At 39.6% G+C, this 22,662-nt stretch overlaps 1 non-coding gene across 1 annotated transcript; it reads right to left on the bottom strand.

Annotated features, from left to right (window-relative positions):
• Nucleotides 1-3,505: 3,505 nt before the first annotated feature.
• LOC127133322 (small nucleolar RNA R71) lies at nucleotides 3,506-3,612 on the bottom strand. The gene has a single exon (XR_007807306.1). It is a non-coding gene; the product is annotated as a small nucleolar RNA R71 (small nucleolar RNA).
• Between the last annotated feature and the right edge of the window lie 19,050 nt (nucleotides 3,613-22,662).

The raw sequence follows: 22,662 nt of genomic DNA on the forward strand, positions 1-22,662 counted from the left end.
ACCTTTTTGTCAAATTAAAAGATCATGAGATCAAATTGTCACATGGGCACAATCATTTTGCTTTTGTCAAAACCACAATGAGACATTTTATTATATCAAGCTCATTAAGGCTCCTCGTGAACTAGACTACAAACAAGGAATATATGGTGTTCTTGAGGTTTAAACTCCTCCAAATGAATTTAGGTCCATTTACTATGCATGGTCCATACTATAGGTGGTGAGATACTGGTCCTAAATGTTGTAGAGTGGGAGATTTAGTTTTATGGATAATGGACTAGATAAAAAATGAGTTGGACTAGAAAAAGAGTAAAGATGAAAATTTTGGAAAACCCTTGTTGTTAATTTAGAATAGTTGAAAATTATTAGAACAAATCCTGGTGAACTAGACTATGGATTTGGGTATAACTCCTCATAATGAATTTGGGTCCATCATTTCCTTTTGTAAGCGTCTATTCTCTTAAAAAAATCCAAGGATAGTAAACTAAGGCTATATATTTTCAATACAAAATGGGTGAGAGAAAAATAGTTAACCACATCTAACGGCCTCATAATATAGTGAAAAGAATTAAAGTAGTAAATAAATTCCTAAAGAATAAGTCTTTCTAGAGACTAGGACTTATTAAGCAAATTGAAAAACAAACGATTAAGTCAATCATTCTCTCCCTTAAACTAATGCATCTTAGCTTCCTTATGTGACTACAGTCACTCCAAGCATGTCGTGAAGCTTCTCAATCTGCTCTAACTTTAATGGCTTTGTCATAATGTCTACAATTTACTTCAGTCACTCCAAGCATGTCGCGAAGCTTCTCAATCTGCTCTAACTTTAATGGCTTTGTCATAATGTCTACAATTTATTCCTGAGTATTGCAGTAGCTCAGCTTAATGATCCATCATTCACCAAGTCTCTAAGGAAGTGAAATATTACATCAATATGATTGCTCTTTCCATGGAACACCCGATTCTTTGATAACTGTATGATAGAGTTGTTATCATACATGATCATCGTACTTGTCTTCTCTTCAATTTCAAGTTTCTCCAATATCCTCTTGAGCCAAACACACTGACAACTGCACATCGTCGCAACTATATATTATGTCTCCGTATTAGATAGAGAAATGATAACATGAAATTATATCATATTTTAGGACTTAATTCAATTAAATTATATTATTATTTATTTCAATTTATTGCATTTTATTAGATATTACGCGGTATTTCCTTTCTATTTGTCTCACGTGTCTTATTTGAAGCACAAGTAAAAAAGGAAGAAAAGGAGGTGCAAAAAGGAATGAAAAGGCCCAAATAGCAAAAGCCAAGCCCAACCCAAAGAAGACACAGGCGTCGTGCCACTGACGACCGCCACGGATGCTGTGACGAACGTCACGCTGCATACACTTATGTGACGAGCGTCACACATGGTGTGACGGACGTCACACCATCCCCCTACATTTCTGCCTTCAGAGACGTTGAGAGTCCACGTTTACACGCTGAATCCTATTTCCACGGCGATGCATCCGTTACGTGAAGACTCCTTGACGCGGACTGCTTTGAAAACCGTTACGGAAAGCATCATTGTAAATAGCAACTTTGCAAACCCTGCAGAGGTTCCACACTTCCACGTTTCCACGCTTTTTCCAGATTTCGGCATTTTCCAATTTTCTTTTCTTCAGCAGTTTAAGCATACCTTTTACATACCGCTTTTGCAATTTTTATTGTTTTCTCTTGCAACTCTATTTTCCTCTCTAGCACTTAACTAATTTTCACATAATAGTTTCCACACCGGAAACTATTGTGTAACTTTTTCACCGGATCTAACCTTACGTTAGAATCTAGTTTTTTATTCCTTCGTTTTAATTTGTTGGTTAATTGAAGAATTCAAGAACAAATCCTACCGGCTTGTGGTGGAGTGTTCAAGACTACTGTTTAAATTATTCAGGTTCATTATTGTTTAATGCTTTGTTTTATTATTTATTTATATTATTTGCTTGAGATGAGTCTGTTTATGCATGATAATTATTTAAGTTCGTTTAGCATGTCTGGCTAATTCGCCTAGATATCGGTATGTAGAGTAAGCGGAATAAGGGATCAAAACTAAGTCGGTTTAATTAAATTTGAAATTAAAATCACTCTTTTTACGGTCTCAGTTTACAGGTTTAATAACAAAGTTTTTATACGAGAGTAAAGGACATAAAGAGGTTAAAATCAATAGAGCGAAAGTTTGAGGTTTTAACTGGACAGTGTAAATTGGATATTAATTCTAGATCAGGGCGAGAGCAATTTTTAGAGTTAATTAAATTCTAATCTTTTCCAAAAAGTATTTTTAAAGATTGAATGTGAGGACGAGAGTTAAGCATTCGAATTTAATTGTATAACCTAAATCAACAGAGCGAGAGTTTGAGATAAGGGTGTTTAAACGGTTAGTGTTTTCTTAAAAAGAGTTTCAACGGACTTTATTGCTTTCAAAAAATGGTTTTTGACTTAATTATAAGTGACAGCTACGTTAACATAAAATCATGGTTTATTCAACAGAGCGAGAGTTTGAGATAGAACTTTTAATCAATAAAGTCAACTGAAATGATTTATTTTAAAACCAAGAAACCGACAAAGAATTGATTCCCTAATTACGACGAACTACATACCGATATCCGTTTATTTGATATTTAATTTAGATTCTATTTTTTTAGTTTTAGCTTTTCCCCAAACAATCAAACATTATCCACCTTAGCTTTACGAAGTAACCTTAGATAACGGTATATCGATTCATAAGTCCCTGTGGGATCGATATCTTTTAAAACTACGCGATAGAGCTGTGCACTTGCAGTTTGTACCCCAAATTTTGACTCATAAAGTCGCGATCAAGTTTTTGGCGCCGTTGCCGGGGACTTTTGTTTAGTCGATATCGTAACTCTTCCGTTACGCTGTAGAGACTAAGGTTTCTTTTCTTTTCTTTCTATCGTCGATTTGTATGCCACGCACTCGCTCACAAGGCGAACCTCTCTATTTACGAATCAACGATATCGAACTATATCTCCGAGTCTTACGACGAATTCGGGAATATCGTGCTGCAAATAATCTCCCTCCTGTCGAACTTCCTGATTTCAAAAACATTTTCCCTTCGATACCCGAGATGGAAGAACTAGCTCGTGCTCTTAGAGATTACGCCGCTCCATCACAAGATGAGCCGCATTCAAGTATTGCTCCGCCCGCAATCGAAGCAAACAACTTCGAACTCAAACCTTCATTGTTGCAGGCAGTGCAACAGAACCAATTCTCTGGAAATCCTACCGAGGATCCAAACCTTCATTTATCCGTATTTGTCCAATACGCTGATACTGTTAAAGCTAATGGTGTCACTTCAGAGGCAATTAGACTTCGTCTTTTTCCTTTCTCATTAAGAGATAGCGCTAGAAGATGGCTTCAGTCTCTCCCTTCCAACTCTGTCACCACATGGAACGAGTTGAAGAAAGTTTTTCTTGCCCGATATTTTCCGCCAAGCAAAACAGCTATGTTAAGAGCCCAGATAAATGGATTTAAACAGAAAGATAACGAGTCTCTTTTCGAAGCATGGGAAAGATACAAAGACATGATGAGACTTTGTCCACACCATGGTTTAGAAGACTGGTTAGTAATTCACACATTCTATAATGGTCTCTTGTACAACACAAGGTTAACAATAGACGCCGCTGCAGGTGGTGCACTAATGAACAAACCTTATGCTGATGCTTACCAGCTTATCGAAAGCATGGCCCAAAACCACTATCAGTGGGGAACCGAACGAACAATGGTGGAAAAACCTCAAACGAAAACCGGCATGTACGAGATAAGTAACCTTGATCATGTTAATGCAAAAGTGGATGCTCTGGTCCAGAAAATTGAAAGTTTAAATGTATCACCTCCAACCGCCGTGGTTGCTATAACTCAGAATTGCGAAGTCTGTGGAATCCAAGGTCACACTCCTACAGATTGTCAACTCTTAACAGGAATCCAAGCAGAACAAGTAAACTATGATCAAGGAAGCCCCTACTCGCATACCTATAACTCAAATTGGAAGAACCATCCAAACTTTTCATATAAGAGTAATAATGCTTTGTACGCACCTGGACAGTCTCCAAATCAAGCCTCAGCTATACCTCCGGGATATCAGAAGCCGAACCCATCTACACATAACAATAACGCCCCTAGGAAATCCAACTTGGAGATCATGATGGAAAACTTTATAGCTTCTCAACAACAAATCAATAAAGATTTCTTAAACCAGAATGTACACACTGGTGAACAAATTAAACAACTAGCAAGTAAAGTAGATGCCCTGGCTACCCATAACAAAATGCTGGAAACACAAATATCACAAGTAGCTCAACAACAAGCGCCTAGTGCTGCCCCAACTGGTACATTTCCTGGACAGCCCCAACCTAACCCGAGAAGCCACGCTCATGCAATCATATTAAGAAGTGGAACGGAAGTGGAAGGACCATCTGATCCAAGGATAGGAAACCAAAACCCTAAAAAGTCAACTGAGGAAGAAAATAGACCTAAGGAAAAGGAAGAGAGTAATAAGGAAACCATAGAAAAGAAGGAACCTTATGTACCTCCACCACCTTATAAACCACCTGTCCCTTACCCTCAAAGGCTTGTTAAAACCAAAGATGCGGGCCAATTTAAAAAATTTGTTGACCTCCTTAAACAATTAAACGTTACAATCCCGTTTACAGAAGCTATTACGCAAACGCCCTCATACGCCAAGTTCTTAAAAGAAATTCTTTCTAATAAAAGGAAACTTGAAGATAGCGAAACCGTTACACTCCCTGCCGAATGTAGCGCTATAATCCAGAACATGCCTCCTAAACTCAAGGATCCGGGTAGTTTCTCTATACCCTGTCACATAGGAAAATTTGTCATCGACAAAGTCTTATGCGATTTAGGAGCCGGAATTAGTGTTATGCCTTTATCCATATGCAAGAGACTGGAAATGGGAGAATTAAGACCAACCAAAATGTCTGTGCAACTAGCAGATCGTTCTGTTAGATACCCTGTAGGAATTCTTGAAAACGTTCCCGTACGCATAGGTCAATTCTACATCCCAACTGATTTTACAATTATGGACATTAGAGAAGATGATATTACACCCATTATACTGGGAAGACCGTTCTTAGCAACTGCCGGTGCAATCATAGACGTAAAACGAGGACGACTAACCTTCGAAGTAGGAGAAGAAAAAATTGAGTTCATTCTTTCCCAATTTTTGAAAGCACCTGCAATAGAAGATACATGTTACTTCATGGATATCATCGATGAATGCATAAAAGAAACAGAGTTAGAAAAGGACAAATCATCCGACTGTCCTGTAGAAGACAAACTTAACCAATGTTTAGCAATAACACCGGACCCTACGCAATGCCTTAAGAAACCAACCCTAGATCTGAAAACACTTCCCAAGAATCTGAGATATGAATTCCTAGACTTAGAACTTGAACGACCTGTGATAGTTAATGCTGACATAGGAAGACTCGAAACAGAAAAACTCCTGCATATCTTAAGAAAATATCCGACCACACTAGGTTACAACATCACCGATCTTAAAGGAATAAGTCCTTCTATTTGTATGCACCGCATCATGCTAGAAGAAGACTGTAAAACTTCTAGAGAACACCAGAGGAGACTAAATCCGATCCTGAGTGAGGTAGTGAAGAAGGAAATAACCAAGTTATTAGAGGCAGGTATTATATATCCTATATCTGATAGCAAATGGGTTAGTCCTGTACACGTAGTACCAAAGAAAGGTGGTATAACAGTCATTGAAAATGAAAAAGGAGAAACTATAACCAAACGAATCGAATCGGGATGGAGAATGTGCATTGACTATAGGAAACTAAACAAAGCAACCCGAAAAGATCACTTCCCTTTACCATTCATTGACCAGATGCTAGAGCGATTGGCAAAACATTCACATTTATGTTATCTAGACGGTTATTCAGGCTTCTTTCAAATACCAATTCACCCTGATGACCAAGAAAAGACAACATTCACGTGCCCTTTTGGTACCTTCGCTTATAGACGAATGCCGTTTGGCTTGTGTAATGCTCCTGCAACTTTTCAAAGATGCATGATGGCAATTTTCGCCGATTTTCTCGAAAATATCATGGAAGTATTTATGGATGACTTTTCCGTATGCGGACAAAGTTTTGAAGAATGCCTTGAGAACCTAGAAAGAGTTCTTGAGCGATGTGTAAAAGTAAACTTAGTACTTAACTGGGAGAAATGCCACTTTATGGTACAAGAAGGAATTGTTTTAGGACACATTATATCAAATAGAGGAATTGAAGTAGACAAAGCCAAAATAGAGGTAATCGAAAACCTTCAACCCCCTAAAACCGTGAGAGAAGTACGAAGCTTCTTAGGACACGCCGGTTTTTACTGACGATTCATCAAAGACTTCTCTAAAATAACTAAACCTTTAACCGGACTATTGATGAAAGATGCTGAATTCATTTTCGACAATAACTGTTTAGAAGCATTTCAAACGCTTAAGCAAGCATTGATCTCCGCACCCATAATGCAGACACCCGACTGGAATGAACCATTCGAAATAATGTGCGATGCCAACGATTACGCTGTAGGTGCTATTTTAGGACAACGAAAGGATAAAAAGCTTCATGTCATATATTACGCAAGTAGAACTCTAGATGAAGCACAGATGAATTACGCCACAACCGAGAAAGAACTCCTAGCAGTTGTGTTTGCGCTAGATAAATTTCGTTCTTACTTAGTCGGAGCCAAAATAATAGTTTACACTGACCACGCTGCTATCAAATACCTCTTAACAAAAAAGGATGCTAAACCTAGACTCCTAAGATGGATCTTGTTGCTACAAGAGTTCGATTTGGAAATCAAAGACAAGAAAGGAACTGAAAACGTAGTAGCAGACCACCTCTCTAGACTTGAGAACCTTGAACCGGAAAGAACATCAATTAATGATGATTTCTCGTACGATAAACTTATAGCTACTTTGGAAGAGAATAACTCTGACAAGCGAGTAGAAACCACCTTAGCTATATCTGTTACGCCATGGTACGCTGATCTCATCAACTATTTAGCTGCCGGAATAGTTCCACCTACTTTATCCTACCAGCAGAAGAAACGATTCTTCTATGACATAAAACACTATTACTGGGATGATCCCTTACTTTTCAAAAGAGGCCCCGATGGTATTTTCCGTCGATGTATACCCGAAGAAGAGGTAGAAAATATAATCCAACACTGCCACTCCGCTCCTTATGGTGGACACGCAAGTACATCCAAGACCTGCTCTAAAATCCTACAATCCGGTTTTTATTGGCCAAGTATATGGAAGGACGTACATGCGGCTATTAAGGAATGTGACAAATGTCAACGCACAGGAAACATATCTAGACGTGACGAGATGCCACAAAAAGGTATTTTGGAAGTAGAGATTTTCGACGTGTGGGGAATAGACTTCATGGGACCTTTTCCATCCTCTTTCGGTAACAAATACATACTCGTGGCAGTAGACTACGTTTCAAAATGGATCGAAGCTATAGCTTCCCCAACAAATGACACCCGAGTAGTAACTAGACTCTTTAAGAATATAATATTTCCGAGATTTGGCATCCCAAGAATAGTAGTCAGTGATGGTGGATCACATTTCATATCCAAGGTACTCGAAAAACTACTGTTTAAGTATGGCGTAAGGCATAGAGTAGCGACACCTTACCACCCGCAAACCAGTGGGCAAGTGGAAGTGTCCAACAGAGAGATTAAACAAATATTAGAAAAAACAGTCGCCACCTCAAGGAAAGATTGGTCATTAAAACTACCAGAAGCTTTATGGGCATATCGAACTGCTTATAAAACCCCCATAGGGACGACCCCATTTAAGCTCATTTATGGAAAATCCTGCCACCTCCCGGTAGAATTAGAACATAAAGCCTATTGGGCTATTAGAAATCTGAACCTAAACTATAAGGCCGCCGGCGAAAAGAGAATCCTTGACATAAACGAATTAGAGGAACTCAGAAGAGACGCCTATGTAAATGCCAGAATCTACAAAGAAAGAACAAAACAATGGCATGACAAACGCATATCAAGGAAAATCTTCAAGCAAGGCGATACAGTCCTTTTATTTAACTCTAGGCTAAAGTTATTTCCGGGAAAACTACGATCCAGATGGTCAGGTCCTTTTCATATCACTAACATCTTTCCCAGTGGAGCGGTAGAAATTAAAGGAAAATCCACAGAACCGTTCACCGTAAACGGGCAACGTCTAAAACACTATAACTGTGCGGAAACCAACGAAGATTCGCAAATCCTACACTTAGACGAAATGCCTCAAGAAATTATAGATTATAATTGATTGTTTTTATGTCGAGCTTGCGACATTAAACAAAGCGCTTAGTGGGAGACAACCCACAAATATTTTATTATTTCCTTATTCTATTATTATTTTTCTATTTTTTTTCCTTAATCATTCTTTTAATTTCTGTTTAGTATTCATTCTTAATTTATATTAATTTATAAAAAACTTTTCTTTTCTTTCGGCATTTGGCCAAATCCTGACTAAAACTCATGTTTTCTTTTCTCTAGCTAACACTAACCAGATGGGACAAATTGACCGTATGGGTATCAAATTCAGAGGAATGGCTCACAAACTAAAATTTGAAGAACTAGCCACGAGAGAGATGCTACCTAGTTTATATGCTGATGACTGGGCTATGACTGCCCTTGGACTAAGAGAAAGTGTCCTGTATTTGCTGAATCAGATAGGGTGGGAAACATCTCCTATCCTACGACATTTCGTCACCTACCGGAGACTAACACTAGAATTCCTTAGCTCCCTAATCTATCTACCCAGCCATGGGAAAGGAATTAAAGGAGGTTTTATCCAGTTCATAATGTTCAACATGGAGTACCAATTTAATATTAGAGACTTTACCAACCTTTTGGGTTTCCCTACCTCCCTTGATACATTCACAGTGAGCCAGGAAGAACTTTTTGAATATAGAGAACTCGAACACTTTTGGGGTAGCTTGACTGGAAATGACGATCCCGAGGAACATGAGTTTCTCTCTGGAAACATACATAACCCGGTCTTCCGCTACTTCCATAGGATCCTGACCCACACCTTATTTGGACAAAAGCCATACAGTACTTCAGTTTCACGTGATGAACTCTTCATCATATTCTGTGCTTCCCAGAACCGTCCAGTAAACGGTGCCACCTTTATGCTAGCAAATTTAGACCACCTTATCCAAGATGAGCGAGCACCTATTAGAGTAGGCGGTTTGATAACCATGATTGGTAATGCTATTGGATTACGTCAGCCTATGCTTGACTTAAGCCCCTTCTGTGGCATTACTACTATGAGTATACCCTTCCTCTTCAATGCCATGTTTATAGCAAACCAAGGGTCTGACGAGTTCGAGCTTATAATTAATAACCAAGTTCTTTGCCTATTCACCTTACCCAATCCCAGGACTAATGTTCATAACCGCAGTAACTGGCTCTACAATCTGAACGCAACACCCTCTCCTGCTAGATCCACTGAATCCATCCAGGACTATGAGATTTGTGATGACCAGATCCCTTATGCTGAATCTGACCCTCAAACACCATCTGGCTATTATGATATTGACCCTCCTCCTCAGCCTGTTCAAACCGAAGAATCAGCAATATCTGACCTCCGACATCATATGCCCGGAACTGATTATAACACCGCCATTGAAGCTTTGATGTCAGAACAAGACGCCCTCAGAGAAGAGTTTACTGAAATGAGACACGAAGTTCTAGGATACATGAGCAGTATGACAAATCAGTTTCACGAGTTGCTATACCATGTTAACTCTTTTGCTCCTCCGGCCAGAGATCGTGCAGATGGATAGAAATTATTTTCTTAGTTATTTAGTTTTAAGTTAGATTATTCATTAATGTTATTTGAATTCATGTTCGCATTTGTTTCCCTTTCGCATTTTTTGTTTTTCTTTCCAATATTACATTATGATCATTTTATTGAAGCTATTTATTTAATTTTATTATGCAATAGCTATTATGTTCTCTACTGTTGCTACCTATGACTTATTATTATACAAAGTAGAATAAGCATGCAGAAGAAATTAAATTGCAGAATAAATCAATCAGTAGCATAACAAACAAAAAATAATAATATATAATAACTTACCAGTCACTCTGAAGGACGCTAGCTGAACATTAGCCAAACAGACAGTGTGACGAGCGTCACACATTCTGTCACGGACGTCACGCTAAGTACCTGTGACGCCCGTCATGCACCTGTAACGAGCGTAACGCCCTTCAGACTAGGTGAACGTTAAGGAGCCGTTGGAGACGAACATTACACCCCTTCAACTTTTTACCTTCCCCATTTATTCACATTTACCCACAATTATTCACTTTTCAACCACCTATTTTTCCAACTTCCAAAATTTTTCCTATAAATACCCACGAAACCTTTCTTCATTCACCACAAACCACTTTCTTCTATCAAACACTTTTCTTTTCTTTCCAATTTACCTCTTTCAGTTCATCCATCAGTATGGCGGGTAACCAGAATTTCGGAAATATCATCTTCCGAACCGAAGATGAAAATTATCAAAGGGAGCAATACGAGCGTTTCCAACAGCGAGGCGTCGTCTCCACCAGGTATCCTGATTTTACTTGTTTACAACAATTAGGATTACTCCAAGGTATCGAATGGATGCTCCGTCAAGCCGACTTAACCTTTCTGTGCACGCATAATCAACCCACTTACCCCTCCCTAACCTTAGAATTCTTAAGTTCATACGCATACACCACTCTCGCCGGTGAAGACGAATTCTTAACCGGTACCGCAACCTTCCGTATGTTCAACACCGAGTACTCCTTAACCCAAAACTAGTTGAGTACCATGCTACAATTCTCCACAGAAGGCCAAGTCTACCCCAGAATCCCTCCCGACCTAAACTGGAACACAATTGCCGTTTTCACCCTTTTTAAGAAAATATCCGGTCTAGATGCCTACAACTGGGAAGAACTCCTTCTTTCCCACATACATAATCCAACCATCCGATATTTTATCCGCATCTTACAGAACACAGTTTTTGGTAGACCAAACAACAACAAGGTCAACGCAAAGGAACTTTTCTTCCTCGAATGCGTCTTCGAACCGCAGGCTAAGGTAAACGCTGCCTCTTTTCTATTTCATCATATCCGCACCTTATGTGCTAGAGGCCGTCAACCCTTTGTCATTGGTGGATTAATAACCACCATAGCATTAGGCTTAAACCTAGGGGACCGCCTCCAAACTTTAGAAGCTTTATCTCCCCTATTTATGGATATAGCCTACTGTCGATCCAGCCGCCTGATTAAGAACAGAGTAGGCGGAGGATATTATCTTATGGTGAACAACCAGGCTATTCCAAGCGTTGTTCTCCCCAACATTTCCCTAACCGATGTCACCAATCCCAACCGCCACCTCTATGATCTGAATGCTCCCGAAGCTACCGAGCCTTCGCATACAAACCCGCCCGAAGACGAGTTTGAAGACATGGAACAAGGTGATCCTACTCCTGCACAACAATCTGGCTCACCCTCACGTCGTCGACGACGAAGGCCTGCAACCAACGACGACATCATGGATGCAATTGATGGTATGCAAGCACAGAATCTCGAAATGATGCAACTAATGCGCCAAATGCAACAACAGCAGGCAGAGAGGAATAACATAACCGATCAGCGGTTCACTGAGTTGTTTAGCAGGTTCGACAACTTAGACTTACGTCAGAGATCACCAGGCCCAAGAACAAGAGGCGGAAGGCAGCCTTAGTTGTAGTTTCTTTTCCCTTTCCCTATTGTATTTCATTTCCTTAAAACATTGGGGACAATGTTTAATTTAAGTATGGGGGGGAAACTTGTTCTTTCTACTTCCTTTTTTTTTTTTTCAACTTCCATTTCTTTTTCAAGTATGTACTTTTCTTTTCATTGTTATTTCCCTATAAAAAAAACAAAAAAAAAAAACAAAAAAAAAACAAAAAATTTTATTATAATATAGATTTATTTTAAGTTAAGTCCCGAGTGTGAACAATTTCTATTATCTATTCCCTCAAATTTTCACGAGCCACAACAAAAATTCAACACCCAATAAGTATAAAGGTTGCTCATTTTATCGAACTTGAGACGAATTAAGACGAAAAACTACTACCGCCAAACACTCCAAACAAACCTCAACACGTTAGATCAGGATAAGTACCTATTATACCAATCCCTTGAACTTTTAGTTTTATAGTAACCCCGAGTAGTTTATACAAGAAGTCAGCACCATCTTAATAGCAAACTACGTGGAGGGTCGATGAATATAAGTGAATGATTCCCAAAGTAACATAAAAAATATAAATATATGAGGAAATGCACTAAGTAAGTTAGGTGATCCTTACCAGATCATTGAATCTAAAGGTTGCAGATCATACAAAAGCATAAGATGAAAGATCCATTATGAGTTGGTTCAGCAGGTATCTGGTACTGAACTTGGTAAGGCAGACTACGGTCCGATCCCCCGCAATTTGCAATGGACTGAATAACGAAGTTATCCGACTTATGTACCAGAACTTCAAGCTAAAAAGGGAGTCAGAATCACTAACCGGTTACTCCACTATGTGCGCGAAAAGATAAAGGGCTTAATGTGATTTCGCTAGAATGAAAACGGGTGAAATAAGAGTAAAGGAACTAGGATAGCTATCATAGTGTACTTGAACTGATTTGCATAAGGCAGGGTTATCTAGGTTGTGACGGTGGTTGTTGATGTCGAGATTTAACTCAAGTTACCTCTAAACAAAGTTTACATGCAACCTAATACGAATTGACGTGTGTTTTGAAATTTCATCTGGCTAAAACCTTTAACGAGTTCTATACTAAATTTTGCTTGAGGACAAGCAAAGATCTAAGTATGGGGGAGTTTGATAACATGAAATTATATCATATTTTAGGACTTAATTCAATTAAATTATATTATTATTTATTTCAATTTATTGCATTTTATTAGATATTACGCGGTATTTCCTTTCTATTTGTCTCAGTGTCTTATTTGAAGCACAAGTAAAAAAGGAAGAAAAGGAGGTGCAAAAAGGAATGAAAAGGCCCAAATAGCAAAAGCCAAGCCCAGCCCAAAGAAGACACAGGCGTCGTGCCTGTGACGACCGCCACGGATGCTGTGACGAACGTCACGCTGCATACACTTATGTGACGAGCGTCACACATGGTGTGACGGACGTCACACCATCCCCCTACATTTCTGCCTTCAGAGACGTTGAGAGTCCACGTTTACACGTTGAATCATATTTCCACGGCGATGCATCCGTTACGTGAAGACTCCTTGACGCGGACTGCTTTGAAAACCGTTACGGAAAGCATCATTATAAATAGCAACTTTGCAAACCCTGCAGAGGTTCCACACTTCCACGTTTCCATGCTTTTTCCAGATTTCAGCATTTTCCAATTTTCTTTTCTTCAGCAGTTTAAGCATACCTTTTACATACCGCTTTTGCAATTTTTATTGTTTTCTCTTGCAACTCTATTTTCCTCTCTAGCACTTAATTAATTTTCACATAATAGTTTCCACACCGGAAACTATTGTGTAACTTTTGCACCGGATCTAACCTTACGTTAGAATCTAGTTTTTTATTCCTTCGTTTTAATTTGTTGGTTAATTGAAGAATTCAAGAACAAATCCTACCGGCTTGTGGTGGAGTGTTCAAGACTACTGTTTAAATTATTCAGGTTCATTATTGTTTAATGCTTTGTTTTATTATTTATTTATATTATTTGCTTGAGATGAGTCTGTTTATGCATGATAATTATTTAAGTTCGTTTAGCATGTCTGGCTAATTCGCCTAGATATCGGTATGTAGAGTAAGCGGAATAAGGGATCAAAACTAAGTCGGTTTAATTAAATTTGAAATTAAAATCACTCTTTTTACGGTCTCAGTTTACAGGTTTAATAACAAAGTTTTTATACGAGAGTAAAGGACATAAAGAGGTTAAAATCAATAGAGCGAAAGTTTGAGGTTTTAACTGGACAGTGTAAATTGGATATTAATTCTAGATCAGGGCGAGAGCAATTTTTAGAGTTAATTAAATTCTAATCTTTTCCAAAAAGTATTTTTAAAGATTGAATGTGAGGACGAGAGTTAAGCATTCGAATTTAATTGTATAACCTAAATCAACAGAGCGAGAGTTTGAGATAAGGGTGTTTAAACGGTTAGTGTTTTCTTAAAAAGAGTTTCAACGGACTTTATTGCTTTCAAAAAATGGTTTTTGACTTAATTATAAGTGACAGCTACGTTAACATAAAATCATGGTTTATTCAACAGAGCGAGAGTTTGAGATAAAACTTTTAATCAATAAAGTCAACTGAAATGATTTATTTTAAAACCAAGAAACCGACAAAGAATTGATTCCCTAATTACGACGAACTACATACCGATATCCGTTTATTTGATATTTAATTTAGATTCTATTTTTTTAGTTTTAGCTTTTCCCCAAACAATCAAACATTATCCACCTTAGCTTTACGAAGTAACCTTAGATAACGGTATATCGATTCATAAGTCCCTGTGGGATCGATATCTTTTAAAACTACGCGATAGAACTGTGCACTTGCAGTTTGTACCCCAAATTTCGACTCATAAAGTCGCGATCAAGAAACCACCAATTGTTTCTTTGATGACCTTGAAACAACTCCAACTCCCAACATAAATACAAATCCAGAGTACTTCTTCGATCATCCAAATCACTAGCATAATCACTATCCGTAAATGCCAAAAGTTTCAAGCTATTATCCCCCTTTTTGTAGAAAATTCCATGATCTATTGTACCTTTTAAGTACCTCATAATTCTCTTTGCTGCGAGTCAATGCGACATAATAAGACTTGTAATGAACCTACTTATTAAGCTAACATCATACACTAAGTCAGGCCTAATTATAGTTAAACACATGAGACTTCCAACCAATTTCTTGAATAGATTTCACCAACTCTAACTCTATCCTCATCTTTGTATAACTTTGTACCGGACACTATTGGATTATTGACTGCATTGCTATTTTCCATGCCAAACCTTGCTAATACTTCCCATGAATACCTTCTTCGACATATGAATATTCCATCTGAACATTGTTTAACTTCTATCCCCAAAAAATATTTCATTTTTTCAAAAGCAGATGTATCGAATTTTGACATCTTTGAAGCTTTAAACTTATCACACATGCTTCTATCATTCCAGTAAAAATCAAATCATCAACACATAGGCTAACTATCAAAATTTTACCTCATTTTGTCTTGGTGAACAAGGTGTGCTCATTGGGGCATCTTTTAAATCCTTAATGCATAAAGTAGACTTCATTTCTGCTATACTACGCTCGTGGTGCCTGTTTCAGTATGTAGAGTGCTCTCCTCAGCTTATAGACTTTCTCTTCTTCTCCCCCTTTTTAATGAATTCCTCTAGTTTCTTCACAAACACTCCCTCCTTGAGTTACCTATGAAGAAAAACACTCTTTACATTGAGTTGAAAGGCCTTTCAACTGAACTGAGTAGCCATTGAAAGTATCACACAAATGGTGTCAAACCTTACCACTTGAGCAAATACTTCAGTGTAATCTATTCCATGACGTTGCACATACCCTTTTGCAACCAAACTTGCTTTGAATTTCTCTATTTCTACAACTTCACTACGCTTAGTCTTGAACATCCACTTAACTCCAATAGGCTTTACTCCTTTGGGAAATACTGTAAGCTCCCGAGTTTGATTCTTTTCTACGGTCTCAATTTCTATTGACATTGCTTCCCTTCATTTCTTGCTTTTATTTACTTCTCCAAATGTAATTGGATTAGTTACTGCCATCATTACATTGAAGTTCTCCTCCTATGAAAGTCCTTCCCCTATTTCATAAATTTCCATCCAACCACGTTGTCATACCCCAAAATTTGCCCATCAATAGTTCAAGATATTTTTCAAGGGCATTCCGACTCATTTTATGGCACTGATCTTAAAGGGACAAAGGCCCAGCTCACGAATGGCCCAATCCAGAAAATGGCCCAAAATGGCCTGTTCGCTACACGCTCGCCTAGCGAACGTTACGTTCGCTACACGCTCGCCTAGCGAACGTTCGCTACACGCTCGCCTAGCGAAGCAAACGTTCGCTACCAGCTCGCCTAGCGAAGCTGACAGACAACAAAAAATTTCGGGCTTCGGTCTGAGCCCATTAGGTCATGAAAAAGGGCATTATAAATACCAGCACTTTAGTAATGAAAAGGGGACGAAAAAAGGAGAGAGGAGAACTCTAGCAAGCAAACCCTAGCGCTCACAGACGGAAAACCCTAAAGGAAGCCCTGAAGGAAAAGCCGGCGGCGGCAAGGTCACTTCCGCTCAATTCGATCCGATCAGCCAATTCAAGGTTACAATTCGATTACAAACAGGTTGGCATTGCTATTACTACCCTATGTTCTTAATTTGCACATGGTATCATGATTGAATTTATGAAACTATCTTAAGTTTTACATATGAATTTAAGTATGCATGAACCGTTGAATGTCTAACCACATAATCTCTGTAATGAATGCTATAAAGTGTGGAGCTTGCTGCCATTATATCGTTATTAAAACCGGAATCCGCAGCCGCTCGCTAGCACATCGCTAAGCGAGCATGCAGCGAGTATTCGCTAAGCCTTCGCTAGGCGAGGCAGGCGCGAACCTGACAGTAGCCGACTTTTCTATTCTGATTTTTCATTCATGTTTTATCATGGCCAGGCATTGTTTATCTGATCATATTACTGTTGCTTTTGCGGTGTAATCCTCGATTGCACCCTGATTTGGTATTCTAACCCGTTTGCTGAATGTTGCAAAGGTTCACACGTCCCAGAAAAAAGACCGCCGTTAGGTCTTCCACTTTATTTGTGGGATACCCTTGTGGAGGCTCACCCTAAATTGCTTAATTAATTTTAATGTGTTAATTTTAATAATTAATTTTAATGTGTTAATTTTAATAATTAATTTTAATGTATTAATTTTAATGTATTATTTTTAATGTATTGATTTTAATGTGGAGATTCATCATAATCACCTAATTAACTTTAAAATATGGCCTTTAAATATGTGATCTTGGACCTCTCTTTGCTGCCTTACGGTATTACGGTATAACGGTCATGTCCCGCGAACGTGGGGATACACTTAGCAATGGCCCTTCGATTAAATCATCATAAAATAAATCATAGTCCCTCGGATGTTGCCTTCGAATATATGATTTCGTCCCTCGATGACCCTTCGGTGTAGCCTACGGAAATGATGATCGTCCCTTCGGATGCTAAGGTATCCTTACAACTGTTGCCTTCAATGACCTATCGATGACCCTACGATGACCCTTAAACATCCAAAAGGGTAAAATTACTTACTTCTCAATAGTAAGGACAGTTTTACCCTCATAAGGATAGGAAATGCCCATAACGACCTTAGGAAGGTATAACTCTCAAATACTGGATCATAACCTAAAACATTTTTCACCCCTCACACTTTGCAAAATCCTAGAAAATCACCACTTGGTATACATTCATACTAGAATCATTACCGAGTTATGTTTTCCCAAACCATTTTCAAAATTAAACGAGATAACCACTTTGTATACATTCATACGAGAATCATTACAAAGTTAAATTCTCTTTTTCAAAACATTTTCTAAACAATTCACCGACACTTTTCAGACAAAAATATAAGTGATCCAGCAATTAAGAGCCCATGGATAACCATGGATACAAAGGGTGCTAACACCTTCCCTTTGTATAATGTACCTCCCGAACCCAAAATCTATTGAGGTCTTTCCTGTTCTTTTCCACCTTTCCTTATTGGATAAAAGAAAAGTCGGTGGCGACTCTTGCTATCCGCGACATTGCGATAAAAAGCAAACACCCCAAGTCAGTTCACCGTATGACAGAACTGGCGACTCTGCTGGGGAACTTTAAAAAGAGAGGTTACCTTAAAAAAAACAAGATCACTTATTCCAAATTGTCTGATTTACTGTTAAGGGATTGCTTGGGTATTTTTGAGTGAAAGATCCTACACCCGGATCTAGTGTACCTTAGGTAAGTAGCAATAGATCATCGCGACTATCCGGGGTATACTGGAATGGTTAAAATGATGGCTACGGTTAATGTGACACTTTGGTTGTCCTGATGTTCCTCATGTTACTTGAGGAAAAATTTGGCTTCCGCGTGATGTCATCAAAGCATTAACCAGACTTTTAGAACCCTAATTGACTCATCCTGGCCATTAGAAAGTAGTGAGATAACTGACTTCGGTTCCGACTGGGGTTGGTTGAGACTCGATACTACACTCTTTGAGATTGGACTTTAGGGAAGCTTCGGTCAACCACTTGGTGTTGCACTGAAGTGGACTTAAGGAAAGGTCGATGATTTGAGATCCTTTTAGAACCCGGTTACTATTCTAGGACAGGTTGAACCAACTAAACTTCAGTGGGGAGGGTACTTACCTATGGAACTCATGCAAGCCTTAAAACCTAGGAATGATGGTTGTGTGACTTGCTTGTGCTTGTTATTTATTTAACCTCATAACATCATAACATCATAGCATCATAACATCATAGCATCATAACATATGCCATTTCAAGGACTTAGGGATTTAACTTTGCTCTGTTTTGTAAGGCTATGGCTCCCAGGAAGACCACTCGGATTAATCTTGTAGCAATCTCTCCTCAACTCAAGAATTTAGTGTCAGAACTTCCCGATCATGCTCAGTTCATCCAGAAACATGGCTCTCTCCTCAATTTGGTTACCACTGGTTTCAAAGAAGATATGATGAGAGTTCTATTCCAGTTCTTCGACCCTAAACATCATTGCTTCACATTCCCAGATTATCAGTTGGTGCCCACATTAGAAGAATTCTCCAGACTGCTTGGGATACCTATCCTTGATCAACTACCGTTCAGTGGTTTAGAAAAGGTTCCGAAGTCTGAAGAAGTTGCCGCAGCTTTACACACGACGAAGTCCGACATTGAAGCTAATTGGGTAACAAGGAGTGGAGTTAAGGGTTTACTTGCCAAATTCCTGACAAATAAGGCCCGAGAATTCTTAAAAGTTATGAATGTCCGTGCTTTCGAAGACATCCTGGCATTACTAAGCTATGGCTTGGTGTTATTCCCTAATCCAGACCAATTCATAGACATGAATGCTATTAAGATATTTCTCACTCATAACCCTGTACCTACCTTGCTGGGAGACATTTTGCATTCCCTTCACACTCGTACTATGAAAAGGCAAGGGACTCTCATGTGCTGCATACCTCTATTGTCTAGGTGGTTTATTTCATACCTTCCTCAATCAGTCTTGAAGAATGAGCAAAATCTGAAATGGTCTCAAAGGATAATGTCACTCTCCCATTCAGACATCTGTTGGTGTCCTCAGTTCAAGGAAAATGTTACCATCATTGACCGTTGTGGCGAGTTCCCTAATGTACCACTCCTAGGAATAAGAGGAGGTATTACTTATAATCATGCTTTAGCTCTGCGACAGTTTGGTTGTGCTCGAAGAGATGGTCCACATGAAATGATCATCGAAGGCATTGTGTTCGACTATGACAACGATTCCCAAGGCCTCCGTCAAAGATTTGTACGAGCTTGGGGCATGGTGAAGAGAGGTGCGTTAGGACAGAAAAATTCTATTCCTATGGAACCTTATCTCAGATGGGTACGCGCCAGAGCTCGTGAACTTGTCATGCCGTATCTTGCAATCGGACCTCAGATTGTCGAACCTGAAGCTGAAGGAGGTGCTCCTCAGATCATTCCTTATCCAGATATGCCTACCAACGTTGAGGAACTAAAGAGATCCTGGATCCAGTTGAGAGAAGAAAGGGATACTTTCGAGACTCAGTTCGTCGCAGAAAGGAAGAAAGTGTTAGAACTTACCAGTCAGCTTAATGAGGAACGAAGACTCAATGCGTATCTTCGCCCAAAAAGAAGCCGCCCCTGGGAGACTTGAGCTTTCATTGTATTTTATTATTATTCCTTTTGTAATGAACATTGATCAAAGAAATTAGCAATAAACATTTCTCTCTTGTTGGTGATTTACGCAAAGTTAAATTCCAAAAGTCCTTGAAAACATTTCATGCATTGCATAACATAACATAACACTGCATAACATGTATTCTACAAGTTCAATGTTCTCACGGTCTTCATTACAAACAGAAAAATGGATCTCGAACAAACTGTCAAAGATCTCCAGACTCAGAATGCTCAATTCAAGGAGATGATGCTAAGCTTATCCAAGGGGCAGGAGGAACTGAAGGCTCTTTTGCTCGAAAAGAAGAAAGACAAGAAAGCTGTGAGTTTCATTAACCCGGGAAGAAGGCGTAAAGGACAAGCCGCAGGAGTCAAGTTTGGGATCCCGAATGGTCCAGAAGAGGAGACAGAGAATGATTCAGAAGAGGAGAATGTCGATCTCTTCAACCCTGAGGATGACGATGAAGATTATGAAAATGAACAGTACTCTCCAAGAGATGATAAGTACAAGTTGCTGGAAGAACGTATGCTAGCTATGGAGGGTCAGAAGGCGCCCGGTCTGGATTTCGAAAGTTTGGGTCTGGTCTCCGATGTGACCATTCCTCGCAAATTCAAAATCCCCACTTTCACTAAGTACGACGGTGCGTCCTGTCCTCAGATGCATCTGAGAGCTTATGTGAGAAAGATTCAGCCGCATACCACTGACAGGAAGCTATGGATCCATTTCTTCCAAGAGAGCCTGTCTGGCACACAGTTGGAATGGTATTATCAGCTCGAGAGCTCTGACATCCGCACCTGGACTGATTTAGCAACAGCTTTCTATAAACAGTACCAGTATAACTCTGAACTAGCACCTACCCGGCTACAGTTGCAGAATATGACTATGGGATCTAAAGAAAGCTTTAAAGAATATGCTCAAAAGTGGAGAGATTTGGCTGGCAGAGTCAAACCCCCTATGACTGATAGAGAATTGGTGGACATGTTCATGGGCACACTGACCGGCCCATTCTACAACCATCTACTGGGAAGTTCTTCATCAGGTTTCACTGAACTTATATTAACAGGTGAACGTGTTGAAAGCGGCATCCGAAGTGGAAAGATACAGGCGGCTACCTCTGCAAGCACCAAAAGGTCCTATCAGGGGAGGAACGAATCAAATGCTGTGTACGGTCAAAAGGGTCGTAACAAGAAAAACCGTGACCACGACATTGGAGCAGTTACGATTGCAGCACCACCATCTCAAAACTTCCAGCCCAAACAAGACAGGCCAAGAAGGCAGTTCACCAGGATCAATATGACCTTGGCACAGGCACTGCAGGGAATGCTAAAGGCAAATTTGATCACCCTTAGAGATCCTCCTACAAATCCCAACACTACCTCTTCTCGTTATAATCCCAATGCCAGGTGTGCATATCACTCTGATAGCCCCGGGCATGATACAAACGATTGCTGGTCATTGAAGAATAAGATTCAGGATATGATCGAAGCTGGAGAAATTGAGTTTGAGCCTCCGGAGACTCCTAATGTCATCACTGCTCCTATGCCTAACCATGACAAGACTGTTAATGCTATGGGTGACGATTCTCACATTTCCAATGTGGCGGACTTAACATCTCCTCTCCCGATCATAAAGAGGAATTTATTGCAAGCTGGTTTATTTCCAGGTTGTGCTGAAGATTGCAATCTCTGCATGCTCCGGCCCGAGGACTGTTTGAAATTGAAGAATGGTATTCAACGGCTGATGGACGATCGTACAGTTCTCTTCAAAAGGATTCCTAAGGCGGAAAACCCTATTGAAGAAATATCTGTGGTTGCTAGGTCCAAAGTTCCAGTGAAGATTACCGCTACCAGGGCGCCTGTGAAGATTACTGCTGAGCCCAGGGTTGCTCCCCTAATCATCACTGCACCTGGCCCGATCCCGTATTCCTCAAGCAAAGCTATTCCGTGGAATTATGGCGGTGATGTTTACGTCCATGGCGTGAAGCAAGTGGATAATGCTGCTAATACTAGTGGCATTGTTGGGACTAGTAAAATTACTCGAAGCGGAAGGATCTTCTCTCCAGAAATCTCACCTCCTGTCCTTGAAACTCGAGGAAAGGAACCAGTCAATCCTTCTCAGTCAGAGACACCGGTCGAAGTTACTCCCGAAGATGTTGCCAAACAAGAAATGGAAGAAGTGCTGAAAATCATTCGCAAGAGTGATTTTGATGTTGTAGAACAGTTGGGGCATACCCTGTCTAAGATCTCGATGTTATCCCTGCTGTTATCTTCTGAACCTCATGCCAATGCATTGATAAAATTCTTGAAGACCGCTCATGTACCTCAGGAGACATCTGTCGATCAGTTCGAACATTATGTTGCTCACTTGGCTGTTGACAATGGCCTAGGCTTTTCCGACGCTGATCTGACACCAGCAGGAAAGAATCACAATAAAGCCCTGCATATCTCCATTGAGTGTAGGGGAATCACTTTGTCTCATGTGTTGATCGATAATGGCTCTTCCCTGAATGTGCTGCCGACAGCTGTGCTAGATAAGCTGGATTGTAAAAGCATTGAACTGAAACCTAGTGACATTGTGGTACGTGCTTACGATGGTGCGAA

This window comes from Lathyrus oleraceus, chromosome 3 (genome assembly GCF_024323335.1).
Source record: "Lathyrus oleraceus cultivar Zhongwan6 chromosome 3, CAAS_Psat_ZW6_1.0, whole genome shotgun sequence".
Lineage (NCBI taxonomy): Eukaryota > Viridiplantae > Streptophyta > Magnoliopsida > Fabales > Fabaceae > Lathyrus > Lathyrus oleraceus.